The following is a 14,316-nucleotide window of genomic DNA, read 5'->3' on the forward strand; positions in this document are numbered from 1 at the left end:
AAAATATTTATTTAATCAAATCAAAGTTAGTTTGATTAAAGTCTTAAAATAATTTTATATCATTAGTGAGAAAACAATTTTATAGTTCTGTATTTGTTTTATTTTCTCATAATTATATATTATAATATAAATTCAAAATCATCTATTTTTTTTAATCAAATTAGCATGTAGAAATTTAATTTCCTAATGAAAAATTTGATATACTATTATTGTATACGAAGATAACATACAATTTGTAATTCTGTATTTTTTTTATATCTAATATATCTAGAAAACACAATCTATTAGGGGTCACTATAGTTACTATAAGTTACTATAATAGGACCCCAACCACCTATTACGGAGGTACATCCTTGCAATTGTTTCATTGCAGCAGGTATGGATGGAAATTTTCCCCATAAGTATGGGGTTGCAGGTACCCACCCCTAATAGGGCGGGGATTCCCCACTTAAATGGAGAATGAGGTAGGGACGGTAGTCATTTTCTAACCCCGAATGTTTAGCGGGGCAGAGACGAGTATACACTCTCCGCCCTAACGGGGCCCGTTTAATTTTTATTTATTATTTAATATTTTTTATTTATTTTACATGTGTTCTTTATGTGATTTTGTGGCATATTAGTAACTTTTTAAAGTATTTCAATTTTATTTTGGACATATTTAATACTTTGAGTAATTAAAATAGTGTAATATTTGTTAATTTTAGGTAATCTATATTTTTTATTTTATTTTTAATTAAATAGGTTCCCGTGGGAATTCCCTGCCCCAACGGGGATTACCCGCCCCACCCCGACAGGGAATATGTTGGGATGGAGATTAAAATGATTAACGAGGATGGGAGCAGGGGAGCACCCTCGCCAATTACCTACCCCGTTTCCATCCCCGGCAACAGAGAGTCCTTCTGTGGTGAAAAAAGTAGCTACAATATATGGTCTTATCGCCACAAATGATATCTTATTAATTCATCGTATTTGAACATCGGTGACATTATTTGAATATGTCACTATAATAAGCTCATAATTTGTGGCAATTCTATGTAATTAAATTAAATGAGATAATATGTACTCCCCATTCTTTATACTCTGTAACACTTAGGTTATGTTTGGTAAGATGAATGGATAATAGGGATGATGAAGAGTAAATGAAGGATGGAAAATATAAAGGTGGGAGAAGAGAGTAGTAATCATTTCATGGTGTTTCGTTTGAGAGATGGAGTAATGGAAGGATAGTTGACTATTTATTCATGAAATTATTTTTTTATCCTTATAATTAAATTTTAATAATATTTTAAGAGGATATTATTGTAATTTTAAACAAATAGTGAGGGAGAGTATGATGGAAGGATTCCAAATGAGAGGTTAGGATTCACTATCCTCTCCTCTATCATTTCCTTCCTTCAATCCCTCTTACCAAAGAAGAGGATTTGTTGTCTCCCCCTACCTCTCTCTCTTCTCTCCTCTCCATCCACCCACTTCTCCATCCTACCAAACATAGTGTTAGGTCCAAAAAGCTGATTTTGTATCAGTTAAGTCTCCAACATTTTCAAATCATATCATTTAGGTCTCTAAATGTTATTTTTATTTATTTTTTCTTCTAAAATACATAAAAAATACAAAATAAATGGTGAATCGTTCTTAAAATATTTGGACATTTAATTTATGACAGTAACAAACATGACACAAGAAAAAAATATTATCTTTACAGTTTTAAAAATATTTAATATTTTTATAAATTAAATTAAAGTTTCATTAAAAACATATTGTTACCTACATTGTTGTTTTATAATTAATATTAATAACTATATTATCAAATAATTAATTTCAAATTTTATTTATTTATTATTAGATATATTTCGAAAATTCTATATTTAAATGAATAAATATATTTTCAAAATTTAATAATTAATTCCAAATTAATTATTCAACCTCAATTATCATATAATTGTATATTTGACCCGAAGAATTCTTCTCAAATTTCTAAATTACAGTTTTACCCTTGTATTAACTTTTACCTTGATATGGTGTTGTTAGAGCCACCCTGGGGACCTATGGACCTATAATTTCAAGCCCCAATAAATATTAGATTATTAATCAAAGCTCTTTGATTAAATAATTATATATATATATATATTAATCTCATTATTACTCCACTATAATATGAGATTTAACTATTGATAATTATAGACATATATTTACAGAGTCCTTTATTAAAGAATAAAGTGTCTATTGATATAATCATTACATACAACGTTAATCATCTATTAGTAGTTCATAATTAAAAAGGAATAAAATTATTGTTTTACCCTTTCAACTATATCTAGTTCCTAGTGTACCATTAACTTTACTAGTGAAGGTTGTGTAACAACAAGTTTGCGACGTGAGCACTCATAACCCGTTGAGGGTATATCTGTAATTATATGTGTCGTATGATTGAGACCACATTATTATGTGTATATATTTGTGATATTCGACACAAGGCAATCCTAATGAGCAATTTAGCAGAAAAGTCACAACGGGGTTAAATACCCAGCTTGGGGTGAGCTTAGGGGTATTTTGGTAAATTACCGGGATTTATTGGTTAATGAGAATTAATTTGGTGAGTATTTAGTTTAGGGGATTTAATTGAGGATCTGTGGTGTAATTTGAAGTAATGGGGAGTTAGGCTAAAATGACTATTTTTCCCTTGGGATATTTTGGAAAGGAATTTTAGGGTAAGGGTATTGTTACACCCAACTTTTGAGAATAGAATTTATGGCCTCGAAATGTAGGCTCTTAAAGTGTAAGCTCGAAATAAGCAAGTATGCCACATCATCAGCATATACGCGGATTGAGTTTGGCAGTTTCGCTCAACATTAAGGTGACGATGATGGAATTGGTGAGCTCGGAGCAACATGCGGTCTCAAACATGTTTCAAGGTTACAAGTTAAGCTCTAAGCCACAGCTGAATAATTGCAAGGGTTCAACACTTGTATAAATATCCCGATTTGTTCTTATTGGCGATTGAGCACCAGTCAGGAAGGTTCGAGCCTAGGCATTGCAAGCTCGAAGGGGATGATCTCGATAAATCTACTAGCTAAGGATGAGGTTAACCAGAATGATGAGCTCATGATGATTGGTTGATCTCAAAGGCGTGTTAATTATGCGTTTGAGGTCGATATGCTAGTTTGAACGCGGTTACTGTTTAAAAATCCCTATATCTTGGGAATTTGTTGTACTATGATAATAAATCCCGAATACCATGGGATATTATGTAATTAATGTATTTATTTGTATTTATTTCAAATTTAAATTATAACTTCCCGGAATAAGATGGAAGATATTTTGTAAACCAGTCTATAAATAGACTGGAGAAATTTATTTGTAGACAGAGACAATTTGGTACTGGGAATACTCGGTGAAAATTACTTTCTAAAAGCTTTGAGAGAATTCCACCACTTAATAATATTGACTCGTGGACTAGAAAAATTTTAACTGTTGAACTAAGTAAAATCTCGTGTGTTTTTTTATCAGTTTTCTTAATTCTGTGTTTAGTGCTCTTTATATTTAAGTTGACAAAAAACGACATTAATAGGTATAATTGTCATTTTGACTTATTATTAGACATAAACTGATGAGTATTGGGATGTAGCTGCCGTACACGTTCTGTAGCATTCTCTCATTATTCTCGAGCTTTCCTTAAAGCTAAACCAAGGTTTTTGAAGAGCAAGTTTTGAAACTCTTAGATTTCAAGGGGAGTTAAAGAATTTCTTGAGGAAAACTGAGATTGACTAAAGTTAGGAGCTGCTAGTGAGCATCCAAAGGGCTAAGATCACGAAATTTACCACTGAGGTGAGGATTTCTTTAGTGTTTTTCCTTTTCTTTGATGTGTTCTTTGTGTTCTTGAGAATATATGGGTTTTTATTTTCAAATTCGTAATTGGTGCCCTTATGGTTTTTTAAAGGTTGGATTGATGGTGGAAATTGGTTTATAAATTGATTTATAAGCTTGTATTAGGTATGGGTTCTAGGTTTGGGCTGTTGAATTTATGAATTGGAGAAAGGCTTGAGTTTCAAGAACTCAAAGTATGATTCTTGGAATTTCTTGTGTTTCTGAGTGCTTTAAGGTTGTTTGTGGGTTCTTGGGCACTTGGGTAACCTATTTGGGGTCAAGGTTTCATTAGAATCGTCTCAGGAACTTAGTTTGATGACTCTTGAGGGTCTTGGGTCGGAATTTGTCGGATTTAGGTGGGAGAAATCACAAAAAATTGAACCCAAAATTTTGGGTTCCCGTTGTAGCTCCCCTGCCCTTGTTTTGGGTGCCCCTGTGCTATGCAGGGGAGATTTTGGGGTGTCTCTACCTATTTGGGCACCTCTGCGCTATGCAGGGGAGGTTTTGGGGAGCCTCTACCTATTTGGGCGCCCCTGTGCTAGTTTTGGGCGCCCCTGCCCTATGGCCAATTCAGGATATGTCTTTTTGGGGTTTGGGAAGAGTTTGTGGGCTCGGGGGATGATTCCACCACCTTGTTTAGTGGAATTGGAGGTCCCGAGAGCACATGATTGTTCTTGGAATCTATTGTTGTAGTTGAATCTTAACAGGGGTACCGTTTATGGTTGTGACTAGGTTTACCACTAGGCTTGGGGAAGGATTCTGCTCAAGGCGTACTGGTTCTTCTCCACTGGACATGAGGTAAGAGTACAGGTATATGCACATAGAGCTAATCGGTTAGTATGCTCATTAGCATTGAATTATCTGCGAATATGTGGTATAACTGATATTGACCATCATGTTGAACATGGGGCCGGACGGCCATCGCATTGAGTGTGGGGCTGGTCGACAAAGCATGTTGAATGCATGTCATGAAGGCAAGTCTAGTTTGAGGGTGCAATCCCCACTCGCCCGACATGAATAGTGAGAAGAGTGCCTGGGAACGCATCTTGCTCAGTTGGGCTGCTCGGCACGACTTTTTTCCTAGGTTGTTTAATTGAGGGCAAGTTCAATTTGAGGGTGTGGTCCCCAATTTCCCGGCAAGAACTATGAGCTGAATGTTTGTGTACGCATCTTGCTCAGTTGGGTCGTTCGACAAGGTTGTTTTCTTGGGCCTTGTAATTGATTATATGATTGAAATGAATATCTTTGAAACTATGGAACATGTTTACAATTTATATGATTGAAATAAATGTACCTAATATCTGTGAAGCATGTGTTTAATGCTTTTGAATATTTGGGACTATTGTTATACCCTATGAGGTTTTCTTGTTGAGCCTTGGCTCACGGGTTCTCTATGGTGCAGGTAAAGGCAAAGAGAAACTGGACCATCCATGAGTTGGAGAGCATTGGGGGTGTTGTGTACATATGCGGCCTGCTCGATCACCACGATCGAGCTTTCTTTTGTGGATCTAGAATTATTGATCATTTTGCTGCTTAGGACGGCTAGTTTTTTTACTATTTGTCTCGTATTAGTGTATAACTCTTTTCTGGGATCCCATGTATATATTAAACTCTTTTAATGAAAAATATTACTCTTTTGGGAAATAGATTTAATACCTAACCTTTATTTAGTTTAATGACACGTTTAAGTCCAAATGACTTGTTTAGCGAATTAAGCACTATTTTAAACACACAGTGTAACGATCCTGGATTAGTAGGGAATTACATTATTCTTGTTGTCGAGATCCTTCTGCAAGTCCCGAGCAGCTTGGTACTGGAGAGTGTGGCAGTCTTTGAAGTGTTTCGTGGTGTCCTGCTTTTCTCAAGGCCTCCTCACATTTGACTGCCTCGGTGCGAGTGTTGGTAAGAGTTATAACACCCTAAAAAAAATAAAGCAAGATGAGACTAACAACCTAAAAATAACTAAACGAGTAGAAGACTTACTGAAAGGATCTCTGATAGTGCCCGTCCAAGACCAGAGTTGATCGACGAGTTTCGATGCTTAAAGACAACATCAACACTCATTGTGTAACGCCCTGGATAGCCAAGACCATTACACTGTGTGTTTATAAAGTGCCAAACTTGCTAATCAAGTCATTTAATTAAAATCATGTTACTGAAACTATAAAGGAACTAGGGTTAAAAGTGTTTTGGTCTCAAAAGCCCCATTTTCATTAAGAAGCATCATCTGTTTACACGGGATCCCAAAAATATTAAGTTTAAAGACTGTATACGAAAGTCATAAAGTTTAGATACAATAACAAGCCATACTAAGGCAAAACGAACAGTTAGGCAATCCCTGTCCTGACCCACTCCTCGACCATGGAGATCGAACAGCTGGTTATGTACATTCAACCCCGCAGCTCTCCACCTCAGGATTGGTCCAACTTGCCCTTGCCTTTACCTGCACCACGTAGCACCCGTGAGCCAAGGCCCAGCAAGAAAACACAACAACAGAGCATAAGCAGTCAACAGACAAGTCAATATCCCATACTACATCACATAATCTCAACCATATAATCATTCAGTATAATCAAGGATTCAACATGCTAAACATATCAACTCATATCATATATCACCGCACAAATGATAACTAGGGCTAGCGCTCTCGGGCTGCTCCCTCTGTTATCCCACTGACTCCGGCCCGCTTAAACTGAGCTCAGTGAATATTAAGCTGTCCTCGGCTACCAGTGGCCAAGTCACGCCCTGTGCGCAAATATTATGTACGTCACTCTTAGGCCGCTTTTACATGTCCCATGGCGTAATACCATCATTGACACGATACAAGTATCAGAAGCACTTAGTCCCATCACAAACATATAACCAGGTGCAGTTTTCTTACCTTTCAATTCACTAGCTTTGATCCCTCGACTCCTTGAGCACGATCCCCCCTCGAGCCCTAGCGCTCACCTAAACACAATCATGGGCCAAAGTCATCATCAATCCTCAAGTCCAAAACCTAGACTCGGAGCCAACCCCAAGCCCTAGGTCAAAAGCCCTTGCAAACAACCCTAAAACCCCCTTCAGAAGACAGGGTAGCGCTACAGCACTCATGGGAGGGCGCTACAGCGCTACAAACAGAAGCAAAATCCCTCAGCAAGCTTGGCCTAATGCTACAGCGCCCAAAGGCTAGCGCTGTAGCGCTAGTCACAGGCAGGCCAACACCAGTTTTTCCCTCCTGCGATTTCCTCGAACCAACCTCAACCAAAACTCCTCCAAATCTTTCCCAAACTCAAAAACAACCTTATGACCATACTCCACTCATCCCAAGCACCCTAAATACCTAGAACTCAAGCACATGTATCCCCAATCTCAAAATTCACCATAGCCACTTCTAGACACTAAAACTCAGCAGAAACCAGTTGAACATCAAAGTTAGAGTTTAGATTTTATACCTTTGGTGGAATTTCGACCTCAAGTTGCCCCTAGACTTCCTTGGCTTGCTCTTCCTCAACACTTGGCTCCAACTTTCCTAAAATTCCCCACCAACACAGCTTAAATAACTTAGCTAGGGACCAAAACCAGAGCTGAAGAAACTTACAGAATTTTACCTCAAGTGTTGATGAATCCTTGCTAAACCTCTGCCAATTCCCCAAACTTAGCTTTGAATCCTTTATGCTTAGTTTATCCCAGCTCTCCTCTGAGCTTTGCTCCATAAATCCTCAAGAAACTGATGAAGGAAGCTTAAACCGACTTTAGAAAACTCTCTCTATTTTTCTCTCTTTCTTTTCCTTCTTTTTCAGACTTCTACACTTCTCTACAATTCCCAATAACATAAAGTCTCAGTAATTCCCATATTTAGAAAGCCAAATGACCTTAATGCCCTCCCCTTTATTTCTAATCCACTTAAGGGCATTCTAGTCATTTTACCCAATTCCCGCTAACTCCTCGAGTGTCTCTAATATTTCCCACTTAACTCCCGATACCTAACTAACCACCAATAATATTCCTCAATGTCAAAATAGACCCCAATATACTCACTAAATTCCCATTTATACCCCTAAGCTCACCCCGAGCCGGGTATAAATCCCCGCCATGACTTTTTCGCTACTTTGCTCACTAGGATCGTCTCGAGTCACAGATCACAGATATATCCACATAATAATGTGGTCTCGACAATTATCACATATATCAAAGCAGTTATGCCCATAATGGCCAAAATTACGATTATGTCCTTCTAACCTAATCAGGGCCTACATGCATACTAATACACATAGTCATGCATCTCAAATATTCAAATAGTCATATAACATGCTTTGAATCATAATCATGCATCTTAATCATTAAAGTCACAAATAATTCCCATTATGCCCTTCAGGCACACTAATCAAGGCCCTTAAGCCTTATTAGCGAATTTGGGTCGTTACACATCGGGTGTTGAATAAGCCTCTAGATTTGAGAAGAGATGGAGTGAGCAGTTGCCTTTAAATTTTGCTTTACTCGCTCCTTCTCGTTAGCAAGTGTATCCATTCCGCAAGCAGGGAAAGGAGAGCCCTGGTGAACTGATGGAGACTCCCGTGCAGGGGAAACAATGGCCTGCTCGGGAGCAGTAGCAAGATGAGAAGTTGTCGGCTGGCTGGGTGGTGCCACCGGGGAAGCAGTGGGAGATCTGCGAATAGGAGGATTACTCCTATGCTGCTTTGCTGCCAACACTTTGCTCAACCTGGCCCCTGGAGCCACCTTTCTTTTACTACCCCCTTTGGTTGGGGCTGTTTGGGAAGCATAGAGATTAAATATCTTTAAATCATACATGGATGTAGAAAAAAAATGCAAGTGTATTAGATTACAGAAGTATATAAACAAGCAATACACTTATGCAAAATATTATATGATATAGAAGATTATTCAAAACAATCTACGACTACATCATACACACACAACATAAAGGAATAACTATATTACGTGGAATCCTCTCCTCGTCGTCAGAGGACGTGGGCTTGTCTTCCACTTCCAGCACCTTGTATTTTCCCTTGTCAAGGGGAGGTGCTGGGGCTCGAGGGTGAAGAGCATAACCTTGCTCCCTTATGCTGATCCATGCTAGTCTCCTTCTTTGTGGAAACTGCCTGGGGCTGGTTGGAACGCCCCAGTTCCTCGCCAACTGCTTTATCAACAATTCCTCAACCAACAACGTATTTTTCATTAGTGTGGTGGGTATCAAGCAAACTGATTCTCCTCAGGTTCTTTATTTCAAAGGGAAGCTCGTCTAAGACCACTGCTCGCCTGATCATGTCCATAGTAGGAATGGGTCTATCCCATGGCCCTAAAGAGCAACAAAAAGAATGAGGCCAAGGAAAGAATAACGAAGGAAATGACGTAGCAGACTAAATAATTACCTGCTTGCTGAAAAGCTCGATTTTCTGCGATCAGTGAAGTTGTCAGAAAATACTCCTTGTTATAACTGGCCACATTGCTCCTAAACATGAGCTCAGTCAGGAACTCCCTGGTCTGGTCCCAGTGACAGAAGTAGAAGAACTCAATACCCTTGTGGCCTGGGTTCGACTTCAAGTCAAATAAGTAATGGACCTTATGAGGAGTAGGAGCGGCCCATCCTTTATCATGATAAAGGATAAGCAATGCTTAAAACATTAAGTATATGTGTTTGTGTTATTTGTAAAGGAGCGACGTTGAAGTAATTTGTGACGCTCCTAAAATAAGGATGGAGGGGGAGAGTGGCGCCTGCCTGAATATTATACCTCGATTAGGCACTATATGCATTATTAGGATTGTGCGCCCGCTGGTCGGGTCGAGGAAGAACTAAATCTACCCTCCTATGTTCGTATATTTGGGGAACTCCCCAAGTACCCGAATCGAGAGGGAGTTGACCGGAGCCACGTACCATTTAACCTGCCTCTTCAAGTGGCCTTTTAGTTTGCGATGAGTCTTATGACATCAGTTAACTGCTCGTTGTCAAATTCAATCTCATCAAAAGGCACATCTTGCGGTTATGCATGTGGTTTCCCTTGTGGTTGTTGTTGTTGCTCGGGTTGTTCTCTTTCTAGTTATTTGGGTTGTTGTTGTTGTTGTTGTTGTTGTTGTTGTTGTTGTTGTTGTTGTTGTTGTTGTTGTTGTTGTTGTATGGGTTACTCAACATTTTGCCCATTAGTCACGTACCTTGCAACCTGGGGATCCACATCCGATCTTTGTCTAGTAGTTTGCTTGATCCTAGCCATATCTGGAGAATAAAAAGCAACAGTTATGTTCTCTTCAACAAACGAAGACCTGCTCATTATCCTCCCACTGGTCGGAATTTCGATAGTCAGGATGTAAAATAAAAGTCCAATTATTTGGAGTGAATTTTCTTATTCATTGTTCTAATTCCTTAATCATCCAGCAATATTCCTGATCGGGAACAAAATGAAAATCATAATGAGAGTGCCAACCAGATTCATCAGATGGTTCCAGAATATCACGATTGATGTCAATATCTTGTCGACTCCGTTCCATTTCATCAACCAGTGTTTGTAGCAAGTTTGAGTCAATAGAAAAATCACTCCCCAGTGATCGTGTGCATACATCTGGGGGAAAGTAAAGGGCATGTGAGTTATTCAACCAGCTTATGTGTGTGCCTAACTAAGTGTGAGTTGTTCGAGAAACAATATTGTACGCTCTAGCAGAATTATAGTGGATCTAAAAGGTAGTTAAAAAGTACTTCGCGAAAACTTTTCTCACCAAACTTTTTCAGAAAGCAAACAATACTTCTTTGAGTTTTCAAAAATCCTTTCAAAGCCAGTAACACGATCAAGGGTAACCCGAGACCTATATTCATTTTCCTACTCCCCAAACATACATTTTCCTATAAAATCAACAATTTTTGCAAAACATAGCCAAGTTTTTACGTAAAAATCAAGAACACAAAAATACGAAATCTTCAAAAAATGCATGAAAACTATGCGACAAGTAACAAAGAGTCATGCAAATACAAAAAAATAAAGTTAGAAACTCACTGTGATGAAGATTTAGTTGGAGGACTTAAAGAAAAAAGGAATTTTTGGAAGAGGAAATAAAGAGCAAGGTAACAGGTTTGAGAGGATTTTAGAGAAAACGAATGCTTGGAATGTTTGAAAGTGTAAAGAGTGAAGGCAATGACTCATGTGCGAGCAGATGACGTCATCTTGGAAAATCCATCAAGAGTTTCTGGGGTGATGTCATGTCATGCGCGTGGGTTGGTGAAAAGGTGCCTTGTTTTTACTAAAAGGGTGCAATGATGGCAGAGTAAAAAAGCGTGTCAGACGCCTAGGAAACCCAAAAGTTGTCAATTGCATATTCGGGGAGGCGTGATCATTGCCTATAAAAACAATGCTATGAGCTGTAAAGTAATATTCAGAAGGTGAATAGATACTTACCTGGTCAAAGATTGGAAGTATATCAAGTGCTAGTCGCTCTAGGATAAACTTGGGGGGAAAGTGTTTAACCCAATTTTGACTTAATAACGTGGCATCTAAGAAAGAGACACGTGACATTACACTACATTAAATTCAAAGAGCTAGTCGAGAAGGAGTAGCTGCTCGAAAGTGCTACATCATTGTTTTTAACATAGCCTATGTTGCAACTACATTATTGTTATTATATATGAGACCTATTGTGGCATCAAAAAATATTGTAGCAATCGGTCTCTATAGACACAAATCTATTACATGTTTCCTGATATACGTATAACAACGACTATACATTTATTGTCTTCACAATTATAGTGTTATATACATACATGTAAGATGTAAATATATATGTTAACTATTTTTGTATATACATATATTTTTCACGATAATGAAAAATAACCACTAATTAGTATTGGGAACATCTTCCCTTAATTATTGAAGAATATGCCAAACATTTTCAACAAAATGAGATTGTAATATATATATATACTAGATACAAGTAACATATACAATGCACATTTGCTTAGTTTTATTTATATAATTTATTGATTATATTTATTAAATTTGTATCATTGTCATATAAATTTCAAATAAATAAATATAAAATGAATGACATAAACATATTAAATGAAAAATTAAACAAAAACATTGTTTATGTTTTTTTAAATATATATAATATGATAATACTTTTAAACATAAATGATAATTAAAAAAAAAATTAAGATTATGTATTATATATTATAATTATAATGATATTTTATAATATTTAAATATATATTAATATAAATATTAAATATCTAATATTGTATTAAATATTATTATAATAATAATATTTTATAATATTTGAATTCATATTAATATAATTAGTAAAAAAATAGGATAATATATTGTTATCATATATAATAATATTTTATAATATTTAAATTTAGAGTAATTAGCTTTTTTCCCCCCTCAACTATCACCACTTTCAACATTTGCCCCCCGAACTATTTTTGTATGTAAATTTTCCCCGTGAAAAATTTTAAAAGCTAACTATTGCTCCTTCTGTTTGTTTCTGTTTATTTTAGGGACGGAAAGCATCTTGGGCAATTGAAAACAAGGGAAAAAGACAATTTTAACCTTATACAATACTCTTAATATTTAATAGCATATTTTTTCCTTTTTTTGGATCAATTTAAACATTTCCTAATTTCTTGTTTTCTTCGTTCCCTCATTCTCTATGAAATATTTATGGCTTCAATATCTTCTACTAGCAAGCCAACTCCAAATAACAGAATATATCAAGAAGAGCTTGACTGGAATAAGCCTTTATGTGATTGTGGGTGGGAAGTTGTGATACGCATAGCACGAACAGAAGCTAACTATGGTAGGAAATTTTTTAGATGCCCTAAATACAAGGTAATGATTTTGTTTAGAAAATATTTTGTTAATGCTTGAGTCTTATTGATAATCGCAGAACTTTCTTTTTATTATGAAAGAACATTTTAGCAATTATAGTTTTTTTTTATAGGGAAATGTAAATGTTGGGTGTGGATTTCTGAAGTGGATTGGCCACTCTATTGGACAAAGACCTAACCAAGATTTAGGTGGAGTATTGCAAAGATTAGAAGAACTTGAAGAAGATGTTGCAAAAAAGATGAAGAAATTGCAAAGATTTTCCTTGCTATGAGATATCTAAAATGTTGGCTTTATATATGTGTTACAGTAGGCTTGTATTTGTATTTGAAGCAGGTGGAGTGAGCCTTGTTTCTTTCTTTTAAAGTGTAAACTTTTTGTAACTTTGCACAAGTGATAATGAGATTATGATGATATATATTGCTCTGTTTTTTGTCAACGTGTTGGATAATTCATTTGATGTTTAATAGAGTTTTGCAATAAATTTGGAAAAGTAGATCGACAATATCAGTACAAATTCTTAATTTATATGCCAATTTCACACAATTCATAAATAAAGTATTGCCATTTTGATTTTCTTGATAGCTACTGCATGTATTTTAATATTCTATATATCTGGTTATATATGCATAGTTGAATGGTCCAAAATAAATCATATTAAGTAGACATATGTCTAAATTTCAGTAAAGACAATAGATAAATGATAATCACATTAATTGAGTAAAAAGAGACTCTGCAAAACACACTACAAATTATATAAAAACAAGTCACATAGAACAAGTTACAAATAAAAGTGATAGATATATATGTTCTGCATCAGGCTTCAAAATTAGATTGTATAAAAGAGCCCACTTAAGGTTACAAAGTCAGAAAAACTACTTCCAAAATAGGTTCCAAAATATCAGACATGTCAAATTGAAATTTCAAAGCAAATCCTGTGTCTTTTTGCATGCTGGATTTTTTTTTGGTTGTGCTCACTTCAACAAATGATCCAGCAGTAAAGTCCAATTTTCTTCTCCTATTTGTTGCTGCCATTAGAGTGTGCTCCTTCATTTATTGATCCAATCTCATTTTTCTAAAATTAAAAGCACTATATACAATTAGTAGAACCTCAAAATGCAATGCAATTAGTAATAATTGAAAATGATAAATCACTTACTAGTTTCTTAATCCTAGCACAAGTTCTTAAGTTGTGTCCTTCAACACCACAACCGCTACATCTAATCTTCACATACCGCCTTTTCATTTTGCTTCCACCATGTGGGACCATTTCATCAAGATCAACTTTTCTTGATTTTTTGGGTCTGCCAGGTTGTATCTTGCTTATTGGTTTGACCATGCCAGCTTTGCCACTAACAGGCCACTGATCTTGATTTCTTATTGGGAATATTTGATGTGAATAAGCTTTCATATAGTACTCTTTTGTGTACCATTTGCTTATATAATCATCTGGATCATCCCTTTTATGCCATATTGCAGCTACAGCATGCCCACATGGAATACCTGTGAGATCCCACTTTCTACAAGAACAACTTCTAGCCTTTAAGTCCACAAAATACATGCCTCCGTACATGTTGATGATTTGATAAATGAATTCAGATGATTTTTTAGGTATATGAGCCCCAGCTTCAATTTTATGCTT

The sequence above is a fragment of the Humulus lupulus genome, chromosome 2, assembly GCF_963169125.1.
Source record: "Humulus lupulus chromosome 2, drHumLupu1.1, whole genome shotgun sequence".
Classification (NCBI taxonomy): domain Eukaryota; kingdom Viridiplantae; phylum Streptophyta; class Magnoliopsida; order Rosales; family Cannabaceae; genus Humulus; species Humulus lupulus.